Raw genomic sequence first — 17881 nt, forward strand, 5'->3', positions numbered from 1 at the left:
TATGTTTAGATATATTGAACAGCCATATTATGTGAAACCATACATTTGCACTTGCCTACTTCAAGGAGTATTGGCCATTGGCACATGGGAGGAAAGGCTTGACTGAAGCTCTTTTGTAAAGCAAGAACAAACACGATGAAATATGGTTGGGAGTAATGCAAACATATTTATCTGCTGCCATTCTTAAGATGTGTTGTGGGATTTAGTGAAGTATGATAATGTTTGAAAGCAGAACTGACATAAAATCCTGAATCCTCAAACATCAAGCGAGAATGTTACACCTAATTGTGTACTAATGCTGCTAGATTTATAATAGTGGTTGAAATATCTATATAAATATATTGGTTAAGGATAAGTTATAGTTAGGAAAAATGTGTTAATCCTTCCGATATAATATGATATGAATTTTTACAGAATAAATGTAAAAGAGTGCTTAGAAGCAACAAGAGCTTAAATGGGATATCTGGTCCCACCGGACTGTGGCAAAGGAAAGATGTGCCAATTCCAATGAGGATGAGTGGGTTCTGGTTGTAGTAGCAATTTATACCCACTTCAAAGGGCCCATGACTGGGTTGGCACCACTTGGCATGGTAAAACTTGCAATAAGCAAAGTCCAGATGCTGCAGCAGGATGAGTTGAAGTCTTTGATGCCCCTGAGACTTAGAAAAGGAGGCAAGCCAGCAAGTGCTTGTAGTTACTGAGAGTTCAAGTGATCCAGCTCTGTCCTCCTCATCCATCGAAGAAGAACAGCAGGCAGCAGGGGAGCTCAGCAAGGCATGAATCCACCAAAGCAGCACTCCAGCAGAGTGGCAATCTTTTCAGCTGCATTGCAGTTCTTTCTGGCAGAGTCTTCACAGAAGTGTACTGATGATATGGTGTCAGAGGTCTAGTACTTCTACCCAGTTGTACTTTTGAAGAGAAGGAGACTTCAAAGAAAGCCTTGAAGATTACAGAGGCTCTCCCTTTCTGCCCTGGCTCCAGACTCACTCAAAGGGGGTATGCAGCCCTTTGTGTATGGGCAGGACACAGTCTACTCAGGTGTGGGGTTGTGCCTAGCTCCTCCCTCCCATCACCCAGGATGGCCCGTCAAATCCCAACTAAGCTTCTTTTGAGTGTGGTTGTCTAGAGGAAATACACAAAGCCCAGCTGTCATCTAGCCCAGACTGAACAGAGACAGGCAGCTGGCTCCAAATGGCTAAAGTAAGTAAATGCCAACTCTCTAAAAGTGGCATTTGCTACACAGTAACTTAAAATCCAACTTCACCACAAGTTGTGATTGTAAAATTGTTAGTCTATGGACACCAATTTTGAAAAGTCCACATCTTCACAATTGGGATTTACAATTACAAAATGTACAAAGATAATACCAATGTTATCCTATGGGAGGAGATAGGCCTTGCAGTAGTGAAAAACAAAATTGGGTGTTTTTCACTACCAAGACAAGTAAAACTTAAAAGTACATATCCTGCCGTTTAACAACATTGCACCCTATTATATGTACACAAATGGAAGGTTTAGGCCTGGCAAGAGGCTTAGCACATACGGTTTCTGCAATGGCACGCCTGAGCCATGGTTAGAAGAATACTTAACTGTGTGGCACAATGAGTGCTGCAAGCCCACTATACACATGTAGTGCACTTTATTGGGGACTTATATGTAAATTAAATATGCCAATTGGTGGAGGCTATTATTACTATATTTGGGGGAGAGAGCACAGGCACTTTAGCACTGGTCAGCAGTGGTGAAGTTCACAGAGTCCTAAAAGCAGCAAAAACAAGGTCAGAAAATAGAGGGAGGCAGGTATAAAGTTGGGGGAATATCACCCTAAGGCTGTCAGGTCTAACATATATTACCAAGAAAAACAAAGGCTAAAGTAATGTTATAGTTAGGAGTTGAAATGAGTTAAAAACTAATGTTTAAAAATAAAACACAATGAAATGCATGAGTTATAGTTCAGTGAGTTAATGCACTTCCTCTGACCTCACATGTTACATCCCTCAAGGTATGTTAAATGATATCATTTGATAACATCACTGATGACATCCCAAATTACATATCTGATGTCATCACTGATGACATCATCCCATCAATTTGACAGTTTGTGATACGCTCTTAATACTTTCAATTTTCTGCCACGTCAGTACTGCTAATGGGTGTAACCTTTTGCAAGACATAAAGCATATCTGTGAAATCATCCACATTTAGAAGAGATTATGCAATTTTTATGGGTATTCAGGTGCGTAAGGAACAGAATGTCACCATAGACATTAATGCAATCAGCTATTTGTCAAACCTTAATGTAATACATTCAAAAGAGTGTTTGGTCAATCAATCAATCAAAATAAATCATTATTTGGTTAGTGCAAAACCATATAACATAATACATAAAACAAAGAAAACACTTAAAATTGACATCTTAAAAGTTTCCAATTCTAAACATGCAACTGAATTGCTAGAATAGTACAAAAAGGCAATTCATATGTTGTCTACAATGTAATAGTCTGTATTCTTAAAACAACTCATTAAAGAGATTTTTCCTAATTCTGACCATTATGTTTACAAAACTAACCATTGCAATGCAAATAGGAAGGGTGGATAGTGGGTGAAATTAAATTTGGGCATGCCTATATTGTATAATATCTAATAACAATGGTTTTTAAAAAGAGTACTTTCTGTAATTTCTAAAATGTATAGAATAAGATTAAATGCATAGTAGTTTGTACAAAGCTTATATCACAAGGCATACTCTACTCTCCATGAACCATTGACCATCTTTTGAATGGCCACCAGAACATGCACAGTGTTTAATTGGAAACTAGTTAGTGTAAACCGATGATCATGATTTAAAACAGACAACATATAAAATTGAATAAAGTCACCACGTGTGACAAGGGTACCCACAGAAGCTATTGGTTCGAGCAATTCAATATGCTCCCAAGCATCTAGGAATGCTCATCTGAATATACATTTCAATTCCTTCTTAGACAAGAAATTGCTCTTGTTACATTCTTCATAGTCCATTTTTAAGCCTAAGGCAATATATACAGTTCTAAGACAGTGATACTCAAAGTACAGCCCAGGGGCCGCTTGCGGCCCTCTTGACCTTTACATGCGGCCCTCCTGGTGAACAGCAGCATCTGCTGCTGAGCACTAATATTCAGAATTTGTTTTTAATAAACAGGTAAAAATTTATTAACTTGCAAATAAATTCTTGCTTGTTTATTTAACATGTTTTTAGACCTCCTTGCACAATCCATGACCCACCCAGACCCCCTACCGCCACCCTACTGGCATCAGTGCGACCCTAGGTCAAGCCACAGACAGTACTTTGTGGCCCCTGGAAAAATATTTGTGAGTACCCATGTTCTTCTAATGCAATCAAGTCACAGTATTTTAAAAGCATAATCAAGGGATAGACAATCTATTCAGACTATTTTAGCACCAGATAGAATGGTACAACGTCATAAGCTGCAGTCTAATGGTGTCTTCAGTGAGCAGCTGCTCCAATTCGTTATGGCATATAAATGCTGATGTTCGTTGGGGTGCAGCAAGCAATCTTCTAAAAATGATGACGTTCTTAGATGTTTGCGGTTGCTGGTAATCGGTCTAACCCCACAAACCAACCAACCCCATAAATAGCTGCTGAAACAGATTTGTTGTTAATTGATCCTAATTTGGTTAGTTTTATTTAAGTGTTGTTTTTTATATTATTTAATTGTATCCAATTTCCAAGATGGTCAAATAATACCCCTGAATAGGAAAAAGCATGTGTATGCCTTAAATTGTACCGTTGTGTTTTCGGGACTCCTTTGCCACATATCATTGTAAATGATTTGTTGAGATTTACTTTCAAGTTTAAACTTTCCATCAACTGTGTGAAGCAATCTAAAAATAAGTGCTATAGGAACAGCATAATCTGCATACAATCAGAACAGGGATAATGTGAGTGCCTATCCTTGGCAGATTAGAACATGTGCTTACAAGATCTTGTTCAAGGCTTTTGATATAGAAGGTAGATAAAAAAAAGCCATTTTTGATCCTAAATGATTTTGTACATTCCCCACTAAGGCCATAACAGACCCTTGCAGTAGCATTCCGATGCAGGTAACTTAATAGGTTATGAATCGCCTCAGCGGCGCCTGTGGTCCTGAAGATGTTCCATAGTTTAAGATGACAGACACAATTGAACGCACAGCTAAGGTCCATAAAACCCCGGATAAGGAATCCTCTATTTACCTTTGTATATTTGCCTATCTCCAATTCTAAACTAAGGCACTGTTCTGTCAGGCCCTTCTTGATCTTGAATTGTAAATCTGCCAGGATAGAATTAGCCCATACCTTTAATTTCCCTAAAAGAAATGTCTACCAAGTAATTTAACAGAAGAACCCAAGATGGAAATCGGATGATACCTATGGGTATCTACTCCATAAACTTTCTTGAATATGGGTAAAATTATTGATTCTGACCATGTAGAGCAGTGAACTTTAAACTTCTTAATGCTGCGCTCCCCCCCCAAGTGAAAATAAAAATCATCAGGGCCCCCTCAAAAATGTTCACAATTATTCTAATAAACTGGAAATGTTTAAATATGTCTAGACTTATTGAAACATTGCTGTTAAGTTCTGCTACAATTTTAAGAATGCAATCAAATATATGATTGCCAAAAATACTATTTTGATCAGGAAGGCCTTAGTAACGTGTAAAAGTATCCCAGTGTGATTATTTGAAATGGGGGTGGGGGTTTCAAGAATATTTGTAGTCCCTTCCATATTGACACCTTCTCCCAGCCAGGAAATGAATGACAAAAGATGTTAACTATGGCCCATTACAGAGCGACTAAGGGTCTGATTAGGATGGTGGTCGGTCGGACTTCGATCTGACCGCTAACCCCTCGGGAATAGGACCGAATGACTAGCCGTCAGTGGTCCAGCCATAGGGATTACGATGTGACCCCCTTCAAGGAAGTCGCACTGTGTATTCTTTGTATTGTGGCGGGTGCTGCTGCCTGCAACACACGATGCAGTATAAGAAATGTACCATGTACATATCCCTGCACTATGTGGCAGGCACCATGCGGTGCCTGCCAATGGTGCAGGGACATGTAGGGGGGCACCATAGGTGCCCCCAAAACCCAGAACTGAGGGCCAAGGGAGAAGAGGGCACTCACAGGCCCCTAATGTATCTTTCTGCCAGCCTTTTCATAGCAGGTAAACCACCAAGAAACAGCTGGTGGAGAGGGACATCATATTTCCCTACAGCGATAGGCACCGCCCCCATTTAAGATCACTCTGTTGGTCCAACGGGCTCCTTGAGCCAGTCAGGTCCGTGGCAGTCAGTCTCTCTGACTACCACCTGTCCGCCCGCCATCCTAATGTGGTGGGTGGGAATCATCAGTACAATGTCGGTGGGAATGCCACCGACGGGCTGTCAGTGGCGAATCCACCGCCATCGTAATGAGGCCTTTAGTGCTGCAATTTGTTTTTTGCTGTAAACAAAGCACTATTATCAGCATAATGCTTCTTTTGGCTAGATACTGGTGCCCCCAGGACCACTTAAGGTACCCCTAGCAAGGCCCTCCCCCCAGTTTGAAGACCCCTGATGTAGAGGGTAAGACCCCCTTCTGCAACTATCTTTGAACAGTATTTAGCATTGGAGCTCAAAGATGAGTTTATCATTTCAGTATATCAATAGGTACCTTGTTAGGACCAGTGGCTTTTATTCAAGGCTGAAAGTATGTAATTGAGGGTGAATTAAGGTTTTTCCCAGCGCACCTCTATGTTTCCGTTAGGGACTGCTAATATGCTCATTTTGTTATTATACAACTCAAAAATGTTACTGTAGTGTTTGGCCCATCCTAATCCACTTTGCTTCTGGTCTCCCCGCCTCAATAGCAGGAACTGTTGTCTCACTGAAGTATGAGGAATTAACAGTGCATTGTTGAACTTAGCACACTCCATTGTTATGTGTCTGCCTATAATCTCAATCAAATTCGCCATTAAGATGGTCTTTCATAGATGTTTTATTTTTTACAAGCATAGCATCTATGCCAACAAAATAGCTTCAAAGGCTACTATGCCGTCAGTGGCCGTAGCTTTTTCTTCCATTTGGAAAATTTGGCATGTTGGGAGAAAGTAGGTTAGGGAGAAACTTTGAAGGGTCCACCCTGGACTATTTATTTCAGACTACTTTTGGTCTAGTTGCCACCATATTGGCTGCAAATACATTATCTTTGGCTAGTGACCCCTATATTTAACTTGTCATCATGCTAAGTAAGGCAGACCTACTAACTTTGTTGAAAGGTCAGAACACCAAAATATACAAAGGGGGCTCATTGGATTTAGCAAGAGGTCAGAACATCAACATCTATGAAGCAGGCCTCTTGTCATTGTCAAAAAGTCTCCTATGACCATAATCAAATGTATATTTTATTAATTCATACATAGCAATGTTAAATACAAATGATTGTCATAAATAAATTTCACTTAAACGTTTCCAAAAAGTTTAACATGCTTTCGAGGCTTTTTAAAAAAAAAATTCAGGCCACAAAATTCAATCATAGAACCAACCACCAGCGGTCCTTGCACTCAAGGTGAAGCGCGTACAACTGTTGGTTGGATTGCTTTTAAAAATATGTAAGCTCTCGTGGGATTCATGGATTTGAGAACCCAGGAGACTGCTTGTGTTTTTTTATTGTTGCTGGAGGGGATACTGCACTCCCTGGAGCCCTCTACAATAGTAAAACAAATGCTTGGTGTTGTCACTACCCCTTTTAGGGGCCCCACCTGTTTTCTAAAAATATTTTTGGAAAAGCCTATATTATTATTGGGTGCTTCCTAGCTGGAGCAGCGAATGTGAAATGAGCTACTACTCTGCTCATTTCACATCACCTGCTTTTTAGGTCTCGCCTGAGACAGCGCTTTAGCGCTGTTCTGGCGAGACTTATAGTAAGCACTTTTGGAAGTGCAAACGAGTGCTTTCAGGCCGCCAACTACTGTGCATGTGTGCCGGGCGCGCGCACCATTTGGCAGCCTGAAAGCACTCGTCTTTCACTTTCGCCTGTCACACAGCCCGCTGTTGTTTCCAACCTCCCCTTGAACAGCGTGAGCAGAAAGGCCACAACAGTCCCGAGTCAGCCTCCCCCTCCCAGATGGCATCGGCTGAGAGGACTCTGTAGCTCAGCCTTCTGCTTCCCCCTGCCCCCCTCCCATGCTGCCTTCGGACAGTATCAGCAGAGAGGCCACGCAGCACAGCCCTCTTCTGCCCCCTCAACCACCACCTTCGGACAGCATCAGCAGAGAGGCCTCGCAGCCCAGCTGTGTTCTGCCCCCCACCCCGCCTTTAGACAGCATCAGCAGAGAGGCCGCAACAGCCCCCCCCCCCCCACGCCACCTTCAGACCGCATCAGCGGAGACGCATAGATGCCAAGGTTTCATATTGCTTGTGTATGACATTTTCATAACTTCACTTTAATTCTGAGTGGCATTCAGCGATTATGGGTGACACTTTGTTGCAAGCAAAATGAAGACGAGGGAAACATATACATCAGAAATTACCTGTCTTTTTCAAAAATAAATTGACTGCTAAAGGTGACATTCGACATCTTGAAATCGTAAATAATAAAAAAAAAAGGCAAGGCATACACGTGCATACGTCATCACACTGGGCCGCCACTTATTTTTGCTGGTCTGTCCCTTTTACATTCATCTGTCCTCTTTGACCCCCGCGCCTCTTACATTGTCCCGCTGTTTCTGCCGCTCTTATATCCACATCACAAAAGTCTGATGCCGCAGGGACGCACACATATACCGCAGCAACTCAAATGGACTTGGGAACCTGCATATCCAAGCAATACCTGGTCCCCGTCAGAATTTTTAATGAGCAACACCATTATGCTTACTGATCTGTGAAAGTTAAGTGCATTAACGCATTTAATAACATGAAGCCTACATGAGTCTTCTAAACCTGAACAACAAATACATAACCTACATGGACCACCATGATGCGTCCATAGATTGTTTTTGCATTGCAATAATAAATATATAAAGTATGACAACACAACGTGACACCAAAATATATATCAGTAGCTTTGGGAGCAGCTTCACCCTGACTATGCTTTTTACAAGTATCCCCGGCCTCCAGCATGTAACTCTACCTTTCTCTAACTCTCTTTTCAATCTCTATCTCATTCTCTTTCTCTCTCTCTTCACTCTACCTCACACTTGTATACGCAGATAACTCGAACTATCTCTATGTAGCAACTCGCTCTCCCTTTTTATCATTTTCGCACTTGCTCTCACATAAGTAAAATACATTTCCATTACAACGCCAATAACTCTAACTCTAAAAAAATGCGAGACCTATTGCATTGCAAATGCTTGTTATTATTTCTTACCTTATTATAGGGTGGGGGTAGGTAACCCCCACTCTCTAAGCCATTTCATGGCCCTGGGGGTCCCTAATCCCTGAGACAATTTATGTTTCAAAGGGTAGTGCGATACTCCTCCCTGAGTCACTTAAGGGCCCTGGGGACCACATCTCAGAGACAGAGTTTTGTTTTTGGAGAGGGGGCATGTGGCCCCATTCCTGACAATATAAAGGCCCTACATACCCTATCCTCAGGGGTCTCAGTACTTATTTAAGGAAGGGGCTTCATCCCCCCCACCTCCTCCAGCCATCCTTTTTCCCTAACAACCCCATCCCCTGAGGCTCGATGGCAGCAGTGTCCTGGGGACCCCATCCACTTGCAAAAATGTGGGCAGGGAGAATTTCAACTCTCTATCCATACTCTTGCAGGAAGGGACCACAAGTTTGATCCTGCCTGGCGAGAGAAGAAAAAAGTGATGCATGCAGGAAGGGGACCCGACAGGGGCCATGGGGGCAACTGCTGTTGGTGTCCTCGTTCAACTTGGGCACACATGCAATATTTGAATGTATTAAGGCCCCTGAGGATGGTGTTCCTGGTGTCTTGCAATGGCCTTGTGAGAGGAGCTGCACACTTCTCCCCTAAAATAGAATTGTAGCCACAGGGGATAGGGCCCCCAAGACTTAATAATGATTCAGAGAGGGAGTTTGCAGGCTCTCCTCCCAGAAACATTTAATAATGCCCTGGGGGATGTGGTCCACTGGACCTGATAATGGCTGAGGGACGGTGGTGTCACATGTCTCCTCCGCATTCAATATCATTGAGCCAACCCCAGGCCCTTGCACACTCCAGGGGGCTTTATTTAAAAAAAGGCAGAAGCCACCCTTTAAAAAAACATATCCCAGCAATCTGCAGATTATCCACAAATTTGCAGAAAACATTTCAAAAATATATTATTTTTCAAGCCCCAGGGTGGCCCCCCCAGGCCTGGGGGGGTATGGTATTCCTACCCTGCCCTCCATATGTTTCTTTACCTAATTTTTAGGACAGGGGACTGAGTCCTCAGATCTTAAAATGGCTGCTGCCATATCTTTGTTGATGCAGTGGTAGCCAGAGACATTATCTCTAGATCTGTTGGTTCTGCAGCATGATATATTTATCTCATTTTTTAACATTCATTTCTCAAAAACCAATGATCGGATTTACACCAAATCACAAAAAGCACGCTTTCTGGATCAGAAAGCTAGCTTTCTGCCAAATTTTGTGGAAATGTGATAAGCCATTTTTGCAGTATAGCTGTTCAATTTTCCAAGGGAAATTTGCATTGGGTAAATGCGTTTTAGGAACCCCCTTTTTCTTTGACCCAATTCACAGCTCTCCCCAAAACTTGCCAGGAAGGAGCTGAGGTGGATGATACTATTTTGCGCAAGTTTTGCAAAGATTTGTCAAACGCGCCAACGTTTTTTCAAATATATTTTTATTAGCATTTACATTTTCACCTTTATACTTACAATCAGTCACATAGTATATTACATATTTCTTAATTTTCCTGGGGTATAACTTCATGTCCATGCTGCACATTTAGTTGATCTTCTATGGTGCAAATGTTATATGTCTTAACATTTTAGAGCTATATTCATCCCCAGTACTCATACTCACCACTATATTTCTCTTCCTACAGGTGTTGTGGTTTCTGACCCATTTAACCATTTCATATGATTAGGGGAGTTTCAATTCTTTCTATGTTTCTGATAGAAATCTTCAGTCTGCTATGTTAAAATAACTATACAACATCCCTAAAACTGGGATGTAAACTAATTGTGTGATTTCCTGTAGTGCTTAGATCATGTGCAGGAATAATATGGGAGGGCCATTTTGGTGTGCTGTGGTTTCAGGGGAGGACCTCCTTCAGGAACCCACCTTTCTCTTCTACTTGTGTTCAGTTGCTACCTTCATTCTCGCATATCTGTCATACTTGAGTCAGTATATATTCCTGTATTATCTCTAGTGTTAGTTTCGTCATCAGTTTAGTTTAGTGTCCTAGTATAGCAGGCCCCATTATCTCAGTCCAAAACTCTGCAATGGGGCGTTGTCTGATTCCTCTTTTCTCTTCTCGTTATATGGCTCTTTCCTCCGTCTTTGGCCCAATAATCTATATCCTGCTCCCAAACCGTCACTTTGGGACCCTCTGGTTTCTTCCAAGCCATGGTCACCCGTCTACGTGCAAGTAATAGTGCCAGGTCTATAAATCGTGAGCCCACCTTTTTAGTCTTTGGTCTCGAAAATAGTCCCAGCAGGCATCCCCTTACGGTATTTGAGAGGTTTCTGGCCGATGTCATATTTATTTGGGCAAGCACTGCGTTCCAGTATTCTTGTACTACAGCACAACTCCAAGGTCATATGTAAAAAATAGACATCTATGTGTACACATCTAAGACATTTTTGTGTTACTCCTCCATAGATTACATTCAGCCGGTGTGGGGTGAGGTAGTCTTAAAATTAGGATTTTTCTCAATTTAGTAGTCCTAAATTTAGACTTAGGACTACTAAATTGAGAAAAATCCTAATTTTAAGAATTTCGGTATTCACAGAAGGCTTTTAGGAGTCCTAAAGTTAGGAGTCCTAACTATACTACTACTAAACTGCGAAAAATCCTAATTTTAAGACTTTCGGTATTCACAGAAGGCATTTAGGAGTCCTAAAGTTAGGACTCCTAACTTCTGTGAATACCGAAATGAGTAAGTGCCTTCTGTGAATACCAAAATGAGTAAGTGCCTTCTGTGAATACCAAAATGGTAGTAAGTTTAGGATTTTGTCTTAAGTTAGTTCTGTGAATCGGGCCCTATGTATTTATGACAAAAGTGTGACACACCTGAATGCAATGCTGATGAAATCAAAGATGTAAAAGTAAATGTATTTTTGCATTTTCTACAGAGGATACTTATGAAAATGTAGAAATTAGGGGTTTATTTTTGTGACAGAAATATCGTTTCGTGATCTAGAAAGCTAAAATCAGGACACATTTTCATTGACTTCTCAAATATCTTCCTCATGTCAGTAAAACATTCTGACATGCAGAGTGAAACTCATTTTCAGCAGTCTGCTAGTTAACTTCCTAGTGATCAACATGTGGCTTCACCAAAGAGTTCTAAAGAACAATTGGCGTGCTAACATTGTATATTCAAGACAAAAGCAAGGTACGCCTGAACTCCATTTTATTGGAATAGGACCTGTTCAATTTAAAGTTTTTCCTTTGGAGTAGGCTGAGGAAAAAGAGCATTGAGATGGTAATGTTAGTATGAAAACAGCAGGTTAAAATTATGAGGGGAGGTATGGATTTTTATTAGTTTGAGATAATATGTATTTTTATTTGGGTTAAAAATAGTCGAAGACGGAGACGTCTGTATAAGTACAGCATCCCCTTTCTAAATCTATTTACTCACCCACACTTCTCAGTCTTATCAGCTACATAATTTTCAAATAGTTAAAATCTTAGTAGAAAAACTTTGTGGTCAATGAAGGCTGGGTCCATGCACATGGATGCCACGGGAGTATTGGGCAAAGGCCCTTGGCCACCTACTTCTGTGCATGACCAGAGGGCCACCTGCTGAGGGTTGAGTATAGGGCCTGGCCTTGAGGCCGGGTCCGCTGGCCAACTCACAGTTCATTTGCACAGCACGGTTTGGGTGCCAGCAGAGCATCTGTTAATGACTGCTCTGACTTCATCCAACTCAATTGCCATTCCTACATCCATGGCCACTAAGTCACCCATGAACGTGGACCCAGATAGAATTTTCAAATTAACTCTGCAAAAATAATTTGCACTTTAAAAAAATCATTTTCTAAAGATTAACATTATTTTAAATACATGCAAAAATATGTAAATGTTAATTACATTTAATAATATCTATCCATTAAATATGAAAATGCTAGAGTACATGGACGTCAATTCACCAAAATGTCAGGGATAGCGGATGTGACATCACACACTCTTTGACCTCCTCTTTCACTCACACACACATACTTACATATAAACACAAATTCACACATATACACTCTCTCACACATAAACACCCCCTCACACCCAAGCACGTTCACAGCATATATTTAAGAGCATTTTTTAACCTACCTCAGCTGCTATAGAAGGGCATTTTCCAGCTTATTGTACTCCATTTTATTACACTATTAGCGAATAATATATTTATGTATTCACTGCTAGTGTAATAAAAGATTGACAGAAAATAAAGAGAGTGGCCCCTGTGCTGCCCCTGTGTTCCTGGCATTTAATTTGCCACCCGTGAGGCCAGGGGTTGCAAAGCAGGGCCGGACTGGGAGCCGAAACCGGCCCTGGCAACCTGCTCGGCTGGCCCCCCTAGGGTAGCTGATGGGGTGCAGCCAAGCTGTTTACAATGGCCGGTTTCGGACAATTTTGTTACTGGGGGCCGATATTGCAGGCCCCCCGGTAACAAAAACGGCACCCACCCTGGCGGCCCACCGGGGAAATGACCGCTGCCCGTTACGGCAAGTCCAGCGCTGTCACAAAGGCAGTGCTACGAGTAGCAAAAGGCAAGCCGGGGTCACAGCTGAAACCCCAGGTGACCCCCTGTATGGCATCCAATATAAAGCACTGTTATTAAAATAATAGTTATAAATTAAAATAATACATTTTAATTATGTAATAAACATTTATCTTGATGTAATTATGTATTTCAGCATTTTATTTTGTTAGTTCTAGATGAATAGCATTTATATGAAATTAATTTACATCATTATGTTGTATTAAAATATTTGTAATATTTGTAATAATTTATTAAACTTTATTATTTTCCCCCTCCTTTACAACGGGGAGATTGCTGCACCAGGATTTGAGATCTCCACCTACAAGTGTAAAGTTACTAGTAGTAAATTTACACTTGTAAATTTGGTCTTCTATATCTCCTGAACTGCTGTGTTGGAAACATGTAAGCCTGCACTTCGGTGTAAATCACAACTCAGAAATGGTGAATAACATAAGTGTAGACTTACAAACAAGTGCAAGAGTAATACTACAAATGTGTACATCTACACATATATATTTAACTTTGTGAATCAATTCCCATTGACTTTCCAGAACGAAATATATCATATTATGTAATTTAACACTGGTAATAAATTACTAAGATTGATAAGCAATTAATATTTTTGTAGTTGCATCAAATGCAGTATTGGACTAGAACCCATTTAGTGGAACGAGCAAAAACTAGTTTTCTTTTATAAATTCCGCATCCTTATCAACCACCAACAATAAGGCTTCCGAATACCATTGTCTGATGGCACCCATTGAATTTTGAGCTTCTTGTTACAGTATTCTCTAGTTAGCCCAATTCAAAATTTACTGCATTGTAAAACGAGCACCCAACTGCAAAAATAACTTTTTTTTACATCTGACGCACATCCTGTCATAGGGGCATATCAGCATCAACCGGCGATAATTATCGCTAAGCGCACTTAGCGCAAGGATAATAATCGCCGGCTAACAAGGATTTTTTTCGCTGAGATAGCGTGCTATAAGCAACGCTCATCTCAAAAGCGATAAAAATCCTAGCGCTAACTGCCTAACGTGAGATTATCGCTGGAAACCCAGCGATAATCTCACGAAGGTTGGCTTTAACTTGATGAAAGGGACTCACATACTTAGCCATGATATCCACCTTCCATAGGATATCATGGCTAAGTCAGTCCTGAAGCATGCGTAAGGAAAGTAGCGATAACAGGGGTTCTCGCTACTTTTCTTGCCGCTATGCTTTATAGCGTGGGGCTTGATGATAGGAGAAATGTCGCTTAGCGACATTTCTCCTGTCATGTTAGGTCAGGAACGCCCACTTTGCATCTCATTAGAGATGCAAAGCTGGGTGTTAAGATTTCGAGCGCTAATGCAAGGTTTCACGCGTCGGCGTGACCTTGCTAATTAGGCGATAAAATTCTATTTTCTATCGCCGCCTTGCTGATATGCTCCATAATTTCCCACATTCCCCACATACTGTAGTTGTCATTAGCTCTAAATACTCTCTTAATTGAAATCTTGTTCATGAACAGCTCACGCGCGTACATGGCTCCACCTGTTTAAAATAAGGTTACAATTAAACATCCCTGAAATAGATGTTTATAAATACGCACATCTGGCTACACTTCACACAGAACACAGACGCAAGCATCCTTCCTATGTAGTCATTTAATGAAATGTGCGCTCTATGCATCTTTACGCGTTATGGCACCATACCCCTTGTGAGCCCTGTCTCTCACACGTTTCAGCAATTATTTTAGGAAAACGAAAGCAGTCGCAAGCGGTCATGTGCACGTAACTGGCGCATGAGTAAAACAAAAAAATCCATTCACGTCGCTAAATGCCACACCATCCATCATAGACTAAAAATTATCGGAAGCAAATTGAAATTGCACCTAGAATGCAGGAAAATCCACCAGCATGGCAGATTTTCGACAGTAGCAGGTTTAGGGTTATGGGTGGGAACTTGAGTGTTCTCAGGGATGGGGAAGGGGGTGACAAAGTCTCAGATGAGAAATGGGGCCTAGACACGTGGCTTTTGAAAATACCTCTGCAAATCTGAGGTCGTATTTGTGGAACATAATTGTCAGCGTGGTAGCTATTTACTGAAAGGGGGCGAACGTGTTCTTATAGCGCACCGTAAATTAACTGAAGGGATTTTTGAAAGTTGGAACGGAATGACCTTGAATTTAGAGCGAGGCTGGAAGCCATAGATTTCAAACGAGATAGGACGGCGACTTTGGCTGAGCCATTTTCATGGCAATCCTTTTAGAGGAGCCTTAAGTCAAAATGGTGCCTCTCTTTTTGGAGTTCTTTGGGGGCATATTATCAAGCACGGCGTTAAAATTATCGCAAATGTAGCGGCAGAAAACTGCCGCTAATGCAGCGATAATGGGAATTCTCGAGAGCATATTATCAAGCCCATTATCGCCGCTTTAGCGGCAGTTTTCTACCGCTAAAGCGGCGATAATTACAATGCCGTGCTTGATAATATGCCCCCTAAGATTTGTATTTTTGTCCACAGATTCCATACCCTGTACTTTTTAATTGACTACATGTTTCTTTATCTTATTTTCACATGTTGTAGCATAGTTGTACGACAATTTCAGAATGTTTCCGTAACAAATCCTGGGGCATATAATCAAGCACTGCGTTAAAGTTATCGCCGCTTAGCGGCAGAAAACGGCAGCTAAAGCGGCGATAATGGGCTTGATAATATGCCGCAGAGAATTCCCAAAGAAGCCCATGTCTGTTGTCAACATGCGGAGTGCTGCAAGTTCACTCCTAAGGGGGCCCTGCTGCATCAACTGCATCGGGAGGTTCACCAGCAGACTTGGCGGCGACTGCTGTACCCACGCTTGTGAAATCCCACCTGGCTGAGGATCCTGCTGGGTGAGTCACAGATTTGGAGAGAGTTTAGCGGATTGCGCCATGGTGTCAATGTCGCCCAGGCCTAGCACCCCCAGTGTCTGCTCATCCGCTATGGTGGAAGAGCACCGCACCTCTGCTTCCAAGCAGTGCAAGAAGAGGAACAATCATCACATGATGATAACTTCCTGATGTTATCGTGCCATGTTTCCTTTGCGGGCGGGAGGGTGGGTTGCTCCACTCACGGAGCAGGGTAGGGGCAGAGTGGCATGCCCACTCAAGTGTGCAGTGACTGTTTGATTGGCCCGCTCAGGCCACACAAAGCAGTTATGCACACTGTCCTGTTCGCAATGCAGGCTGCATTACAGCCTGCATGGAGAACATGCCCACACCTCCTGTCCCAGTGCCAATGACCAATCCCAATGCCACATTGCAGCATTGTGATTGGCTTAGGGGAAGGAGCCTGGCTGTTTACTTTCTGTTCCTATAAGCAGACTCAGGAGAGCAGGAGCAAAGAAGACATAGGACCTGGCCTCGAGGTAATATTTCTCTCATTTAAATATTTACAACACCCGCTCACACACACACCCCCGCATCCACACCCCATCCAGTGTTTTTTCCAGCATTTCCCAACTCCCAGCTGTCCAGTGCCCCTCACAGCACTTCTCAATGGCGCCCTCTGTGCGGCCATGCGCAGCGGCCATACCACTGGTGTGCCAAAGGTATATATGGAGTTACGACGCATACCATTATATCGCATTCCATTACAATGCATACTAATACTAGGCATATTGCAACAGTAATGAAGGTGTTGGATTGCGGAGATTTAAACATTACTATTCCCACTTCAGTGGGTGCAACCCTAAAACTGACCCTTGTACCCCAAATCAAACCCTGAACCCTAAAATTCATCTTTGAGCCCCCAAAACACACCCTAAAAATCATATTTGACCCAAATGCACACCCTAATTTCATATTTGACCCAAATGCACACCCCAATTTTCATGATTGACCCCAAAACACACCCCAAATTTCAAATTTTACCCCATAATACACCCCACATTTAATCTCTGACACCCGAAACGCATACCCCCCCTAAAAATTAAAAATACCCAATTACTGACCTCACAATGCATTGCAATGGAATGGGATGTAAAGGCGCCTGCCTTGTTGGATTTGCATTCTAAAGGCATTACGATGTAATGCCTGTGTTGTAATGACGTCTCCCATGCCTAAGGCAAGCCCGTATGTGTCCGTCTGCCCCTGGACACTGGACATCACTCAGCATAAAGGACCCTTCCTCTCGGAAACTCCACCCCTACTGCACCAGCACCCACCTCCCCATCAACCCTGGATGCCAATTCGACTGCCAGGACCAACATCTGCTCCGGACCGGACATCACCATCGCCATCACTGACGGCTACTAAATCTCCCGCAATCTCCAGGAGGACGTATTGCCATCTCCTACAGAAGCACACATCGACTGACCACGCACATTAATGACCCAACGGTGGCCATGGAACACCTTAACTTCCATATCCGGACCAACCCCAACCCCATCCTCTGCGGCACCCTCATCTGCAGGCCCCCCGGACCATGGACACCCATTCTCCGATAACATTGTAGAGCTCATTGCACACCAGGCTCTCCCATCCACTGACAACATCCTACTTGGCTAACTCAAGTTCTACCTGGACAACCCCAGTGACCAGAACACTACCCCCTCCTGGGGTAGCTCCCCAACATCAGACTCAAGCAGCTAGTCACCGTAGCAAGCCACATTGTAGGACACACGGTCGTTCACGTCTCCTCCGCCATCAGGACCTTCAACTACAGCCCCACCACCTGACTCTCCTGGACCGACCATCATTGTATACATCACGGCTTCACCATGCCCATCATACACAACCGCCATCATCACCCCCTCGCAGCTGGATCAAGGCCACTGAAGTACGTCTCGTCAACTCCCTCAGCACCACCACTCCGCCAACGCTTACAGGCGATGACACCGCAGCGCGCAACTGCCACCGATGGATCTCTAACTGCGCCGACACCCTGGCACCCCTCCATAACGACACTGCGTCAGTACCTCACGTCTGAATGATG

This window comes from Triturus cristatus, chromosome 2_2 (assembly GCF_964204655.1).
Source record: "Triturus cristatus chromosome 2_2, aTriCri1.1, whole genome shotgun sequence".
In the NCBI taxonomy this organism is placed as follows: Eukaryota; Metazoa; Chordata; class Amphibia; order Caudata; family Salamandridae; genus Triturus; species Triturus cristatus.